This window comes from Puntigrus tetrazona, chromosome 6 (genome assembly GCF_018831695.1).
Source record: "Puntigrus tetrazona isolate hp1 chromosome 6, ASM1883169v1, whole genome shotgun sequence".
Classification (NCBI taxonomy): Eukaryota; Metazoa; Chordata; class Actinopteri; order Cypriniformes; family Cyprinidae; genus Puntigrus; species Puntigrus tetrazona.
This window is the reverse complement of record NC_056704.1, coordinates 11,954,844-11,970,828: the sequence shown is the minus strand read 5'-3', so window position 1 is coordinate 11,970,828 and position 15,985 is coordinate 11,954,844.

The following is a 15,985-nucleotide window of genomic DNA, read 5'->3' as shown; positions in this document are numbered from 1 at the left end:
CTAAAGAACCTTCTTTAGCCGCAAAGACCTTTTGTGAAACAGAAAGTTTCTTCGGATGCTAAAGGTTCTTTACGGAAGCATGTAAACAAAAAGGGTTCTTTTGGCACAGTTTTAGATGTATGCTACTTTAACTAGTCGAGTTATTTTTTAGTAAAACCAGGTTAATTTTGGTAAGGGTTGTTGCCGTTGTAACGACGTCAATATTTACCTGCTATTCCTACTCTTAATTATGTCCTTTTGGTAATTTTTCAATAACTGACTGCTGCTGCTGCTGCTAAAGATTTCTAGTAGATTAATACTTTTGTGAAAAGACAAAACTACAGCCGTCTGTTTACAAAAATAACTGACCTGAAGCTGAAGTCATAAACACGACATTCCGCCTCTCCCCTCCGCTGCACCTGGACCCTTCCACAGCGGTCTAGACTCGAGTCTCGAGGAGCCTGCGCGAGTCACCGATTCGTCATTTATTCGTTTGAATAATTTATTACTTCTTTATATAATTTTATTATTAAATGGCGAATTCGGACTCCCAGTGCTCCCGATGATAATAATAATAATAATAATAATAATAATAATAATAATAATAATAATAAACAACTATTAAACATTTCTCTCGAGGACGAAGAAGGGCACGTGATCGACCCCCCTTTGATGTGTACGTGCGTCAATCAGCATAACTAAAAATCACCTACTCTGCCTTTAATATTATAAATATTAAATCTGCAGAAATGCTATCGCCACTGATTGTTTATTCATTATTAATTCTAAATATATTACCTGGAAACAGTTAGAATTTTTTTTTTTGTCGAGTGGTTTGAATATTAGCAGTAACGTTAGCCTAGCTAGGTGCTATTTTGTCGTAACTATAACATTGCGTTTCTCCTGTGACATGTGTATACAGTTCAGTTACGTTTAAACGCTACGCTACGTCTAGAAGATACATTTTATGTTTACGCAATGATAGAATTAGATTAGAATTTCGTTCAGGCGGACGCCTGCGGCCTTTGTTGGGAACCATCCTGCCAAGTTTGTGGTCACTTTCATGGGCGCCACTTCACACTGATACAGTTTTATAGCAGAAATAAAGAGACGGAGAAGAAAACCAACTTTCCCTTTAGTTACTAAATTAAAGGTCTGTTCTGGAAGCTTTAACACATGTGATCTGAAATCACGTCTGAATTTATACATAAGTATCGAAATGATAAAAAAAAACACACTACACAAACCAGTTGTATACAACTACTGGCAGTCAACTGGAATTGTACAAGAAAGACCCTTTCTGAAAGAAATTTCTGTACAAGGCCATTTAAGCTGTTATGCGTTTTAGAAAGCAACATATTTACAGAAGCATTATTAATTACAACCTAAATGTTTTGTTAGCAATGTTGTGTAGCTGTGTCTAGAATATTCTCTTTTTTCGCCCGTTGAGTTTGATAATGAGATTGTTTGCCGAAATAGCCCTGTCGCTGATTCTGTTTTGATATTAAGCGAAACACCGGGGTGAACACGTGCTAGTCCTTGTTTTGTCAAACAGTTAGGCGTCCGCTGGCGTATAGCACCGCATTTCTGCATCCTGCCTCTGTGTTTGTATGTGTGTGGATTGCAGCTCTTCTAAGGTGTTCACTTACACTTTGAAGGTCTTCCCATCTTTGCTAGTACTTTTTAACGGATGCAACGGTTGCTCTCATAGGAGCTTAGAGGCATAATCATGGTACAATTAAGATAATTTCAGAACGACAGCTGGTGGGTAGAGAAGTAATTTTCACACCTCCTAATCGAGGAGGGCTGTCAGATTAAGATAGAGAGGTGATTTGAGGGAAATTGTCTTGGCCGAGTCTTTGGAGTGAGGCCCAGGTGGCCGCAGGTATCTGCTCGTCCGTGTCTACTGCTGCCCAGGAGGAAATTTGGTTTTGATTTGCCACACTGGAGAGATCATGGGAGAGCCAGACTTCCTCCACATGTCTGCTGGGATTTGTCAATTTATTACCAGCGTCTTCTGCCCGCCACTACAGCTGGGATAGACTGACTGGAAGCTAACTATAAGCTTCTGTGTGTTTTTGTTTTCCTTGAGTTTAACACACACACACACACACACACACACACACACACACACACACATATATACATATATATATATATATATATATATATATATATATATATATATATATATATATATATATATATATATATATATATATATATATATACATATATATATATATATATATATACATATATATATATATATATATATATATATGTATATGTATATATCTTCATATATATATATATATATATATATATATATATATATATATATATATATATATATATATATATATATATATATATCCAACAACCTAACCTTAAACATTAAACCTTCAAATTTTTTCAAATTTATTATTTTTAATCATTATTTTGACCATAGGCTGGCCTCCACAATGTCAAAACTGTTCAATCATTGTCCACAATGTAGCATACAGTACACACACATAAACATTTTGGAATTTTACATGCAGCTGAAAAATTAAATGTGGTATTTTTACACTGATTGGTTTAAATGCTGTATTATTATTATTCTTTACAAATCTATAGGCATTTTTAGAACATTCAGTTATTTATTAGCGGTGAGGTCTTACTGTTAAACGTCGATAATTCATTTGAATGATTTAGTAAACGTGTAATTGAAAGGCAGAGCATGTGTTTGGTGTTGCTGCTCAATGTCCACTAGATGGCAGTGTTATCCATAGTTCGTCGTTATAGTGTTTTTAATCTACAGTGAATATATCAAGGGAATGCGTTTTTGAAAGTATGTAGATGCATAATCTAAAGCCTTGACTACAAAAAAGCTAGTGAAAAAGATACAGCTAATTTAACACTATGCGGGGTAAGTTGGAAACCACGGGAAACCAGCTGATCATTCACATTAAAATACATATTTATTTAATATATAGGATATTTAAAAGAAAATCCAACTTATATAAAAACCCCAATATTTACTAAACATTATTATCAATTTAAATAATAAAATAATTGTGGGAATAAAAAATGAATGAATTGGAAACGTAAGCTACAGAAAATGTAATTAAATGGATAGCTCATCCAGAAATGGAAATTCTGTCATTAATTACTCACTCTCATGCCGTTCCAAACCCCGTAAGACCTTTGTTCATCTTTGGAACACAAATTAAGATATTGTGACGAAATCCACAAGCTTTATGACATTGTACAGACAGCAACATGACTGCCATGTTCGAGGCGCCAGGAAGGCAGTAAGTCCATGTGACATCAGTGCTTCAACCTTTATTTTATGACGCTTCGGACAAAGAGAACAAAAAGAAAAACCTAATTCAACGATTTCTTCACTGAAGACGAACAAAGGCCTTACAGGTTTGGAACGACAGCGTTGATGACAGCGTTTTCATTTTCGGAGGAACTATCCCTTCAACATTTTGACAGAAGTAGCAATTAAGAACTAGCATTTCAGTAAAACGATTCATATTTTGCACATTTATTTACATTATTAATTATTATAACTGAATACACACGGTAATGCAACCTATAAAACACCAGTCTAATATTATTACTCTGTTTATGTTCGTGAAGTCCAACATAAATGTGCATGTGGGAGAAAAAAAAAACTTTTTTGGAGAACAAAATTTACACGAATGATTTTAATGACAAGCCAGTGACAACTAGTCTTGTTCTTATCTTGGTCTTTTGCCTGCTCATCAGTGCAGTATTTAACAACAGTTTGTAGGCTTCAAAATCCTAATGCATTTCATTTTAGTTTGACACGCAGAGCAACAGTGAAACACAAAAGGTTATTTACTTAGCACCTCTGTTTTTATTGTAACGGTCTCCGGTCCGAAAACATTCATTTAAGGTTAGCGGGTTTCTCTTTCAAGCAGTGCCTAGCGACAGTTGTCTACACATTTTTTGGAAAAGCATGACAAATCACTGATTTCACGAAACAACCCGGCATCCTTCAAATGAACATGCCTGATCTTATTTACACAGTCTTATTTATACCAGATAAACTCCACATTCTAATCTATTTCAGTAAATGGGTTTTGTGTAGTAGAATGCGCTGTCCTAATTATGTGAATGGCTTTGAATGCCCAATAACAATGAAGAGCGGCGACCATTAGCGGATGGTTTCCGACCACTCGGGTAAAGCATGATCCGCACAGTCAATAACAAACAGCGCCGTTGCGTCTCCGATGTCTGAATGTACAGAGAGCAATCAAGAGAGAGAGAGACGACCTATTCAGAAATGAGTCACTCCTCGGGGGCCGGTATGAAAATATGAAGTGCTCTGACTGAGCTCTAGAAAAGGATTAATCATTTTAAATGCCACTGAAATTAAAAGGCCCCGAACAATAATTACTTCTGCTTGCTGTTGCCACCCACGCTTCCCATGACTTAACCTGTGGTCAAAGGGGGCAGAAGGATGTGTACAACCAATCAGCGAAGCCGACGCCTAAGCTCTGTTCTTTTCTTCCTCGTGCGCTCTGTTCTTTCCTTCCGCTTTTTAATTGATATTCCGGGTGCTTTTCATCAAAGTCCTCCTGGGTTCAACCTTTCAGAAGCAAAACTTGACAGTGATATTTCAATCGAAATCATGCCAGAGGTAACAGCCCTCCTCCAGTGTTTTCGAAAAACACCGTCGCTTCCCTTCGGTTGTGGAGAGTTTTTTGGCTTAGCGGCCAGCCGGTCGTTTTTCTAACACACTCTATGATCGGAATTTGTAAGAAATGTTACATTTAATGAATCGGAGGCTAATTTGGAAGATATCGTTCGTATGTTTTCGTACGACCCGCTTTAGGGATGGAACTTCGTGCCCGAATTCAAAGTGTTCATGAAACAATATAGGCGGAAGGTTCCCATGTGACCTGTTTCCATTGAGATTCTGAAGTTTGCGTTCGATGGACGCTTTGCTATCCCATGACGCGACTGGACAGGATTTATTACGTGGCAATGAAGCGACACACGACGACACGTCCAGATTACTTTCAAGCGTTCGAACATACTTACAGCATTTGATGCTCGCCCAGTAATAGATTTTCCGTAATCTCACTATGCAAATTCATACAAAATCACCACCTTGTAAAATACGTAGGCTTTCTGACTAGGTTGGATACACCCTCATTATTGAACTTGAGGTTTGCGTATATTGTCAGAGGCCTTGACACGTTTCGGCAAGTTCTGTCACGTTAACGATGGATCCCATATGTTGTTGTATTTCGCGTGCGTGTGATGTGCGGCGAGAGGTCAGTGTATTTGAGACAATTGTTTTTTATTTCTTATCTGTGTGTGAGTGCGTGTTGTTAGACAGTGAGTAATGTTTTTTTATGGCAAGGGCTTTGGTGCTGGCGCGTCTTGCTTCACTGAGCTGTAACACACGGGTGCCATTCAGATCCAAAGCGTGTGATGAGACTGTAAACACACTGTTGTCTTTGCATTGTACCTTCTCCTTCCAGATATTTCTGGGTGAAGGACACTCAAATTGTTTTTCAATGGGATTCATACTTATACGACAACAGCGTTGTTCTCACTAGGGGGCCTATAAGCAAACTTCCACGGGGGCATCGAGATTACAGAACGAGCATTTAAAAAAAAAGCATCAAATTCTTTCCAGTTAATCACGATCCACTGAAAAGTCAAGAGGCCTATGAATATTGTTATGTACAACGGGAAGCCTTGGAGTCAAAATGGTTGAAAACCACGGGTCTACAAGTTAAGAAGCAAAACAACATTTGCACAAATAACTGTTTTGCTGCTATTTGAGGATCAAAGCTACTTTTGCTTACAATGAATGTATAAGATAAAAAAAAAACTGTGTATGCTGTTGAAGATGCATTCAGTGCACCAAAAATTAGCAAAATATCATTTTAGGTGGACATATTCAAATCCCGTTTTGGCTATGAATTAAAAAAACAAACAAACAAAAAACTGTTAATAGGTAGGTAAAGCAAAGGAAACCATTTCACATAGTAAAACACATATTTGCAATTGAGAGAGATTAAATCAGAGTGATTTTTAAAGCAAAAACAAGCTCCTAGTAATGTCTACATGTTTTTATGTTTTGCTAGTTCTCTGGTTGATGTCTTTGGTTAACATTTTAAGGTAATTGCATTAACATTTCAAGATTGAACCAAACATTTGAAGTTCTTCCGTTTCAAGTTACAGTTGTTTCACGATCATTGGTTATTTCAATAACATATCAAGATCATTGCTGCTTGCTTAGCTTAACATCAGTTTCAATAAAAATGAAAAATTTTGAAGAAATGAAGAATTTTCCATTTAAAATAATTTGTAACTAATTCAGTACAGTTGTTGGACATTGGTAGTCGACCCATTGAGATCATTTGTGAGGGTTTTTGGCCAGTGACCATGAATTACATATGAACATAGAAAGTTTATTTGAATTTCTGACTGTCGCTAATGACCTCTCTGGGACGTTTTCTGCCCAATGTCACGTCTCTTCCCCATCATTTTTGTTAATGATAACTGTAAACCTAAAAGCAGCCATGTCGCCTGTGTTCACTCTCTTGCTCAGAGATAGCACATATAAGAGGTGATTCCCCATAGTCCGGCTCTGAGATCCATGGTAAACGGTTGTGAAATGGTGGGAGAAAAGGGGATTTGGTGAGACGGTCCAGCACAATGACATTGTCTGGACTACAGCCCTTCAACTCGCCTGACTTCAGTGAAAAGCCCCTTCAGTATTTCCTGTCAAACAGAGCATTTTTTTCCTTTACTTCTCCTTAAGTGTCTAGACAGTGGTTTTCTTGCTTCGTTGGTTCTCTTGGACAGGGGCCAAATCTCCTCTCTTGAAGGCGATAAGAAAGCTGTGTTATCAGGGCCTCAGAAGGGAGAACCAAGCCCAAGCGCGTGTCACTCAGGTGGGTTGTGTGATGATTTGAGGTTTCTTCCCTCCCTCTTTTTAAGTGTGGCCTTGACCATGTCTTAAGGAAGGCTGCATAGTCTGTGTCTTTTCATTTGAAGACAGCATCTAGGGCTCGAGTGATGTGCATTGGGGACTGGCATCGCAGTATAATAAACATTATGAAGACATTTTAAAAAGTTGAAGTTAGCTTTCCAAGAATTCTAAATCATTTACTCAACCACATATCATTCCAAACCCGTAACATCCATTCATTTTCTGAACAAAAAAATATGATTTTTTTAAATGCTCTAATTTTTGTGCATCCATACGGTCAAAACTTTCACACATTAAAAAGTGATGTGTGGCTTGAATTGAGCAGTTTAACCCAAGTCACTCGAAATGAAAATGACCCCATAATTTACTCACGTTCAAGCCAGACCTTCTTCTTTCAGACGTGTACAAAGTGAGTTATATTTAATAATGTCCTTCCAAGCTGTATAATGGCAAGGAATGGATTTTAAGTCCAAGTGCATCCATCCATCATAAAAATGGCTCCACACGGTTCAAACCTCAATGCATTTTTGTAAGAAAAATATCCATATTTAAAACTTTGTAAAACGTAATCTCTGGCTTCCTTTAATTGTCACAAGCATGTTAATCAGAGAGTGGCAGTTCTGCGGACATCGATGCGTCTTTGCACATTTGTTTAAGATTGGCTGTTGCGTTCAATTTCCTGAAATCTAATGTTTGGTTCAGTTTGGAGAATGCAAGATGTAGTATTCATTTACCAGCCAATGTCACAAAAGCCTTTTTCTCCACTGATGGCCGTTCATAAGTAGCCATGTATTCTGACCCCCCAAAAAGGCAACATAAATTGCAGGTATTTAATTAGGTTTTTACCGGTGACATTTCCTTTTAAAGGGCACTTAAAAGCATGAAAAGGACAGTCTGCTTCCTTTGACGTCATAGATCGTGCAAAGGCAGGATCAAAGAGGTCTGAACTACCTAGAGATGTTAGCATATGTATTCATCTTTGACCGCTGACCTTCGGAAAGTGTCCGATCTGAAAACATGGGAACCAAAGTAGCATCACTAATCAGTCTGGAGCCACAGGGAAATGATGCTATGTCTCTCAATCAAGACCTTCATTAGCTAAAAACTGAAAAAAAAAATAATGCTAAAAACAGTAAGCATTGTTAAAATATCAGTATGTGATGATGAAATATTTACATTTCTTTTTAAATTAGAATACACATCTAGTATGCGGTGCATGCTAATGGAGAAAAATGGTGTAATTGCGGCCCAGATGGTGCAATTGCATCATCTACCAGCAGAAGAGGGGCTAACTGGACCGTGCTAACAAGCCTAACCATGACCCCTTGGGCAGAACAGTTGGCAATTAAGAGCTCATCCACCAGTATTCACAAATTAATTTAAGTGGTACTTAAAATACAAAGTATACATTATACATACATAGGAATGGTATCACATAGGAATGTGCATCATCGTACGTTCCTGTTTTCAATGTGCCGTGTACTCTGTGTGACATGGATAGAAGATGTGATTTAAAGAAATAACCTTAAAATATCTGGCTTTTATTATGATTTGTGTAGGTGTGATCTCTTACATTATTTGTCAGAGTGATTTTTGTTTAGTATTTCCCAAGTCCAAGTTCAGCCTGTAAGGTAAAAAGGTATCAGCAGAATGGACAGAGATCTACAAAACAATACGTGACAAGTCACAAAGCTGCTCTCACCTCCTGGCCATTCTAATAAGGTGTATGAGAGATTGAGGTCACCCAGCGAGGTCTGAAGGTACCTATATTCCCTTGACACTGGCTGTGAGGGAAATACATCACCCATTCATGCCATTCACAGCTTTATGTCCATCTTCAGCAGATATTGTGTGTTTTGAAAAAGTCTGAGGTCCCTGAAGTAAAAATCAATCCGTGAATTGTGCACCGTCCCTTGTTTGAAGTCTATTGTGGCATAATTCCCCAGCCAGGTAACACAAGAATGCCCCCTTTCTTCTGGGCATAGTTGATCCACAATATTGGCTACTGGTCCTTAATTCCTCTCTATGCAAGGTAACTCTCCAGCTCCAAGTCATTCAGACTCCTTTCTCTCCATCTTGAAAGGACGGCCTGTGTTGTGAAACGAAAAGGATTCAATAGATGTGAATGATTTATTCAAGGGAAAGCATCAAGACTTTGGTATGAGAAGCAAAGCGCTATTCTTTCTTGAAGGACACACGTTCGTTTGCAGCAGCACAATGGGAGCATATTCTATGCCAGTTTCAATCTGTTCCCATTTTTTTCCCCCCCTTCATCTTTTTTTCACATACAAATGAATTGATAAGAGGCAGTTTTAGCAGAGAAAAGTTTTGCCCAAGAAATTTTATGCAACAAGTCAAATTAGATTGGCCAAAATTTCATTACCATCACACAATAGAGTTATTTTCTGTTCCCAGGGTTATTCAAACTATACTCGAGCAAGCTGGCAATTGTAAAGCGTGTTTTCATGCTCCAAGTGTCAGAGGAAGCTGTCGGCTCTGCCGTAGGTTAAGGCTGCGATGGACACGTTTTCATTTTTGCTCTTGTGCTTTTTCATAATTAAGGTGAAATATATATTTTTTTATGTCTGTTCATTTATGACGTTCTTCAGAATTCAAGCATATCAATGGATATTCATTACTTTTTGTAAATGCATTTAAATAGCATGTCGACGTTTCATCTCACCTCATCTTTAATCTTTTTCACGTTCTTGAAAAGCCCATTTTCCTGGCCTCTTCGCTTTGACCTTCTAGCGTAAATTGTTTGGCTTGGGTTGTTCACAGTTTCAGATGCCCTGGGAGTAACTCTGCAATCGGGATTTTCTACACTTTTAGGCACCCGATAACTGACCAACAGTTTCATTCTTCCTCATGACCTTTTGGCAGAAGGATGGCTTGTGCTTGTGAACAGCAATAAAAAGGGTAACTATGCAAATAATGAAATTATACATACAGTTGCAATCATCCACTTTAAATCTCAAAGTTTTCCAGCCTAAACAAAACATTTCACTTAAAATCTCAACACTTTAGCCTCCACCTTCTTGGAAATTTCACTTTTCATTGAGGTTGACTGATCTATAATACTACTTCAATGTATCGATATGCACATTTTAGGGATAGCTGTAAAGCAGGGGTCCTCGACTCTTAGGAATAGCATTACTAGAAAGTTCAATGCATGTGAGTTTGATCAAGGTTGGAGCTGAACTTTGCAGGAATGAGAACAATGAGGGCCAGAGATGAAAACCACTGCTGTAAAGATTAAATTTTGAACTTTTTTTTATTCTTACAAATAGACTTCCTGAGACAGACAGTGTTGGAGGTGATACCGGCGTTAAGCTGCAACACTGGTTTAAATCACTTGCCCATCACCCTACACTGATTTTTTAAAATAATAAAGTTAGGTCCAAGAACAGACATTATAAACTGAATATGGCTCTCAATGCAGTGCACCGAACGAACAACAGTTGAGCACAGATCAGATAGACTTCATTTATCATGAATGATTCCAGCTGACTGACAAGAAGAGTAAGGGGAAAAAGACAAGACAATGACGGAAGAGTTACAAAACGATATGCATAAGCACCTGTTAAAATATTTGTATACCTATTTAAAATGTAAGTTAATTGTTATTTTATATTTTGGCATATAGCATGGTGTATTTTTATTCTTTTTGTTAATAAAAGTGCTTAATGCTTTATTTTGTTGTTGCTTGAATTGAATACAAGAAATTGATGTTGAAGTGCCACTAATGTGAATGTAATGTAAGTAAAAAGTAAAATGCATATGGTTCCTTTTTAAACTAGGCTATTTAAGAGCAAAGGAAAGTGAGGGAAAGAGGGAAAACTCAAACGACCCCCTACCACGGTGATACCGGTATTAAATGAACTTACAGGCTATTTAAAACTGAATGAAAAGTGAGGAAAAGGTGGGAAACTCAAGCAATAATAAATAGGCCCTAGACTACTTTTTTGGCTCCACAGTGCAAAGTAGAAATTAAACTACAGCAGAAAAATGTATGCTTCAGTATAATGAACTGCAATATACGGTCCCACTTTATATTAGGTGGCCTTAACTACTATGCACTTACATTTAAATTAATTATTTGCTACAATGCACTTATTGTGTGCATGTATGTGTTTACATTGTACTTATATTTTAACTACATGTAACCACATCTGGAATTAATTCCTCTATTTACGTTTATAATTACACTGTTAACTCACAAGTACATGGTAGTTAAGGCCACCTAATGTAAAGTGTGGACACATAGAAACAATTTCATATCGTATTGCATTTTTTTCTAGATGGGTCCAGTGTTTTTGAGAGTGTTTCCTGTGTTTTGGTGTGTACAGCTATATATTTTGTGAAACGATGACCCAAGTCAGTCACCACTACGTCTCGTGACAGCAACTCAGACATTAACAAAAAAAACAATCAAAAAAAGACTAACATTAACATGGATTAATAAATTGTATAATAAGTGTATTAATCCATGTTTGTCTTGTTGTGTTGGGTTTATATACAGCGCACAAGGTTTATGTGCATGCTCCTAGTCATCTTCTCAGTTTTTAGTGAATGTGGGACAATTATAGTGCCATGTACTGGTCTGTAGTGTGCATGTATATTTCTTGAGATGTTGTCGTGTTAAAAGAATTAGTTTTTTAGAACGATGAAAAAAAAGATACCCCAGGACTATGTTTGGTAATGTTTTAAACTTCCATAGCGAGACATGTGTTGAAATGGCATACTCTCCTAAGAAGGTACTTTTTAAAATCACAAATTGACCACTGAAAGTAAAGTGTACATTCTATGCATATTTCAGAATCACGCAAGATGTAAGTCATCTGGGTACTTTTTGTCTACTCTATTATGCAGTGGTTTTCACTCCTGCTCCTCGGGACCCGCTGCTCTGCAAATTTTGCATATATCTCCGTTATCTTGTGCGCTCATTTGAGTTGGGCTCTTTCCTAATGAGCTGATGATCTGAATCAGGTGTGTAAAATAGGGAGACATGCAAAATGTGCAAAACCACTGCTTTAATGGCTATTGTGAATTCTGACACATTTTGCCACACATTCAAGTAAGCAATTTTGGTTGCAGTCAATGTCTTTCTATTGCAGGGGTGTCCAATCCTGCATCTGACGGGCCACTACTATAGTTTAGCTCCAATATTAATTAAACGCAGCATTCAGTATTACTAAAAACCTTTGGGCTAGTGAGTTATAAAAGGGTGGAGCTAAATTCAGCAGGACATTAGTTCTTGAACAGGATGGGACAACTCTGAGCTATGGGCACATTTGGAATATAAAATCTCCTAAAACACCAGTCTAATTAATTTATCCACTAACAGTGTCAAGTGGTTTATACTCTTTGCCCCTGAAAGTCATGGTTAAAGTAATATACTTTCTTTTTTTTTTTTTTTAGATATAGCAACTTCTAATTTTTTGTTGGATTTTCGTAGTTTGAAAATCTGGTACTGAGACAAGAGTAAACAAAGTATATTTATTAAAAGCATTTAGTAAAATAAAGAAAAAAAATATAAATAAGCAAATGTTAAATGTGGTAAATGTTTCCATTTTCAAATGTAATGTGAACTTAGCATTACAAAGATTAAGTCCATTAGATAGTCTATTAAAAAAAACAACAACAACAACATATATTGTATACTATCTCAAGACCTTTTATACCGTTTTCCTCTGATATGATGCTATCGGTTTGATGCATAATGCTTTTTTCACAATTTGGTTGCTCCCTTTAGCTCTTACAGCTCTGAGCAGACCCTGGTTCTTTAGAACTGAAATAGTCCTGTCAGGGGTTAAGCTGTAGAGAGCACTCCAAAGATCATTATTCGAGTCCTCATTGAGCACACCTGCTGACATTAAACTAATCACTGGCGTAATGATAGGTTCAATTGAAACCTCCAAACTCACCTCGAATCACTCACGAAATAGAGTCCATTCTGATGTTTTCTACCGTCAAACAAGGGAGACAAAAACTGCTGCTCTTAATTCGCAGGTAAGCCTTTCACCGATGTTGCTACAGCCTGCATTTAACTCACGGAGTGACTCGAGCCTTTGCCAGGGCTCATTTTTGGCTATATAATGGTGTCTGAAGATCCCTCCGAGTCCATTGTGACGAACGGGGGTACGTTATGATCATTTAGAGAAAAAAACGGAAATGTCCCAGAGGGCTTTAATCTTTCTTCATTATTTCCCCATTATGGATAAATGCTCTCTGAGGGCCTCTTTCTGGTTATAAATGAAACACTTTGACTCCTTCTCCATCCCTCGTTCTCCCGCCTGCACACCTTTCACCCTTTGCTTTCATCTTTTACTTTGGGATATCTCGGAGAATGAGGCGGCCGTGTGTATTCCACTTGCAGATAGAAGGATAATTAAGTTGATAAACAGGGGTTGAATGGAGTTAAGTGTTAAGGGAGCGGGAGAAGCTCTCTTCTCTATTACTGATGGTGTATTACCGCATATGCATTGAACTTGATACGTGAGTCACAGAATGTCATTTGATGACGGTACCTGTCAGAAAACAAGATCATATGGATCAACAAACCAGCTATTTGAAGGGATGGCACTGAAGTGACCTCATAGGCTTTCACTAAACTGCCAGTGTTTCCTATCGTGCATATAATATGTATTAATGCATGTAACATAATAGACTACTTTTACTCTGTGCTTGGTAAATTTAACCATGATGAATAATAAGTGATGTAAAGATTTTCAAGTTTTGTTCAGTAAAAATGATCAAATTCAATAGTAACATAGTGTGCTGGATTTAAGCTTAGTCTGTTATAGCATGCCTTTATGGCATCTTATCATTGTTTACATAGTTTGATGCTTGCTTAAACTTTACAATAATTGTATTTAATGTTTAAAGTTTTAATGCGTGTATAACAATGAAGTATTTAGCTTACTAAGCTTTTTAATTTTAGCAATGATTTTGAATTATGGGTTGGTGAACTGAACATTTTGTAGCAGGAGCGATCTTGAGGATGATCTTTCAGACGAATCATAGAGATGTTTGTGTGAACATATCTGGCATCTTTCAGTTAGCAGTTCTAAGGACCAAGTTATTAACATATTACAGAGACATCAGCCATGGCAAAATCCATACAGATGTGGGCATCAAAGTTCTTCTGCAGATGTTATTGTAAAGTACATACGTCTTTCTTTTTGTCATTAGGTATTTTCATTCAGTTTGATACTTAAAAGCCAGGGAGAGCAGGAAGAAAAAGAATCATACATGCCTTTGCCAGGCTCTTCAAGTTCATTTAAACGCACCTTTCTTTAGAGTCTTCAGAGTCCTCAGAATAATGCTATCTATATCTCAATGCTGTTTTCTAACATTCTCTTTTTTGGTAAATGAGAAATGGGCAAAGCATTCCATTCATTTCAGTTCTTATGATGACTGATTGCAAAAGTCTTCTTTGCACATGTTCTACTAAGATGAGGAGGAGGAGGAGGAGATGGAAGAGAAAAGAGAGAAAAAAACCCCTGATATCTTGATGGAACTTTTTTCTTCTGTGCACTTGCGCATTTTGCCCATGGGGGCACCTGGCTGGTGTGATTTGATAAATCTACAATGTTTAAATGACTTCCAGAGCATTTGCAGTCATACCTGACCACATTTAATAAACTGCTTTAATAGTTACTCCATTCCATTCATGCACAATGCTGCTTTAAAGCAAAACTGTATAGTGTTCTACACACGATGCAAGGGCTTTCAAACTGGCGGCAACAAGGGGGCTGCCAGAAAACTATTCAAGATTTACAAAGTGTCATATTGTGCTTAAGATACAGTGTCAACTTCATTTCAATCTTTTGATTCTTTTTTTCGAACATTTCCCAAATGATGTTTAACTTTTAACACACTATATCTTATTTAAGAAAGCCTTATTTCAATTTGCCTGGGATAAAATAATTGTTTAAAAAAGGCAATATTATTAGCCCCCTTATGAAATGATCCACAGTTTGATGGCTGTGGAAATAAACTGCTGTTGTCCAATGACTTGGTTAACTAACCTAACTTGCATAATTAATTCTTAAAGCCTTTAAATTGCACTGTAAGCTAAAGATTAGTACCTGGCAAAACAACTAGTAAAAAATATATACTAGCGTAATGGAAAAGGCAAAAACAAGTTTAGACTTGAGAAAAATAATTGTTAATGTTCATAAAAGAAGGGAAGCATATATTTTAAAGTGTCTGGAACTGCCATTTAATGTAGCTTAAAGCGATTTTAAAAGCTTTGTAAAGAAAACTCGTGGTTTCTAAAAACCCAAGAACAACTGTGTCACGGGTGTGATAGGCTGGAGAGCACACGACTAGTATAAATGAAAATAAAGCGTTTTAATCTATTCAGACGATAAAAATAAACAATATAAATGCAGGCAGGCAGACAGGACAATATCACACACAAATACGGACGAGATCGGACAAACGGAACTGAAAACACAGGACTTAAATACACCGGGTAAATGACTAAATTAACTATACACAGCTGAAGACAATTTATTACAATTAACTAAAGTGGGTATATGGAAAACATGGCACATGACAAAACAATAACAAAGTCCATAGAACGTGACAAACTGCCAAGACACTGTGATTTAGCCAAGTCCGGGACTGATGCAGAGGCCTGGACAGGAATGGACTGCAAGGTTGCCGACAAGGAAAAGATCCACTTCTGAAGAACACACTATTCCAAGCTAGACTGAAGTTTAAAGGACAACTTGGCAAAAAATTATGCATACTGGAAACATGTCTTTTGGTCAGATGAGAAAAAAGTAGAGTTTATTTGTCACAGAGATAGTCTGTATTGCCTATGTTTGAAATAAGAAGGGACAGGTTCTCAACTCAAAGAACACCATCTCCAGAGTGAAACATTGAGGTTGGAGCATCAAAGCTTCTACACACCAGCATGAATATCTCGGACTAAATACAAGTTGGCAATGTGAGTGCCTATACGAAAGTATAAAATGTGACGCGTAAAACCATAATGTAAAAAAGTTTTTCCGCTTTGACATG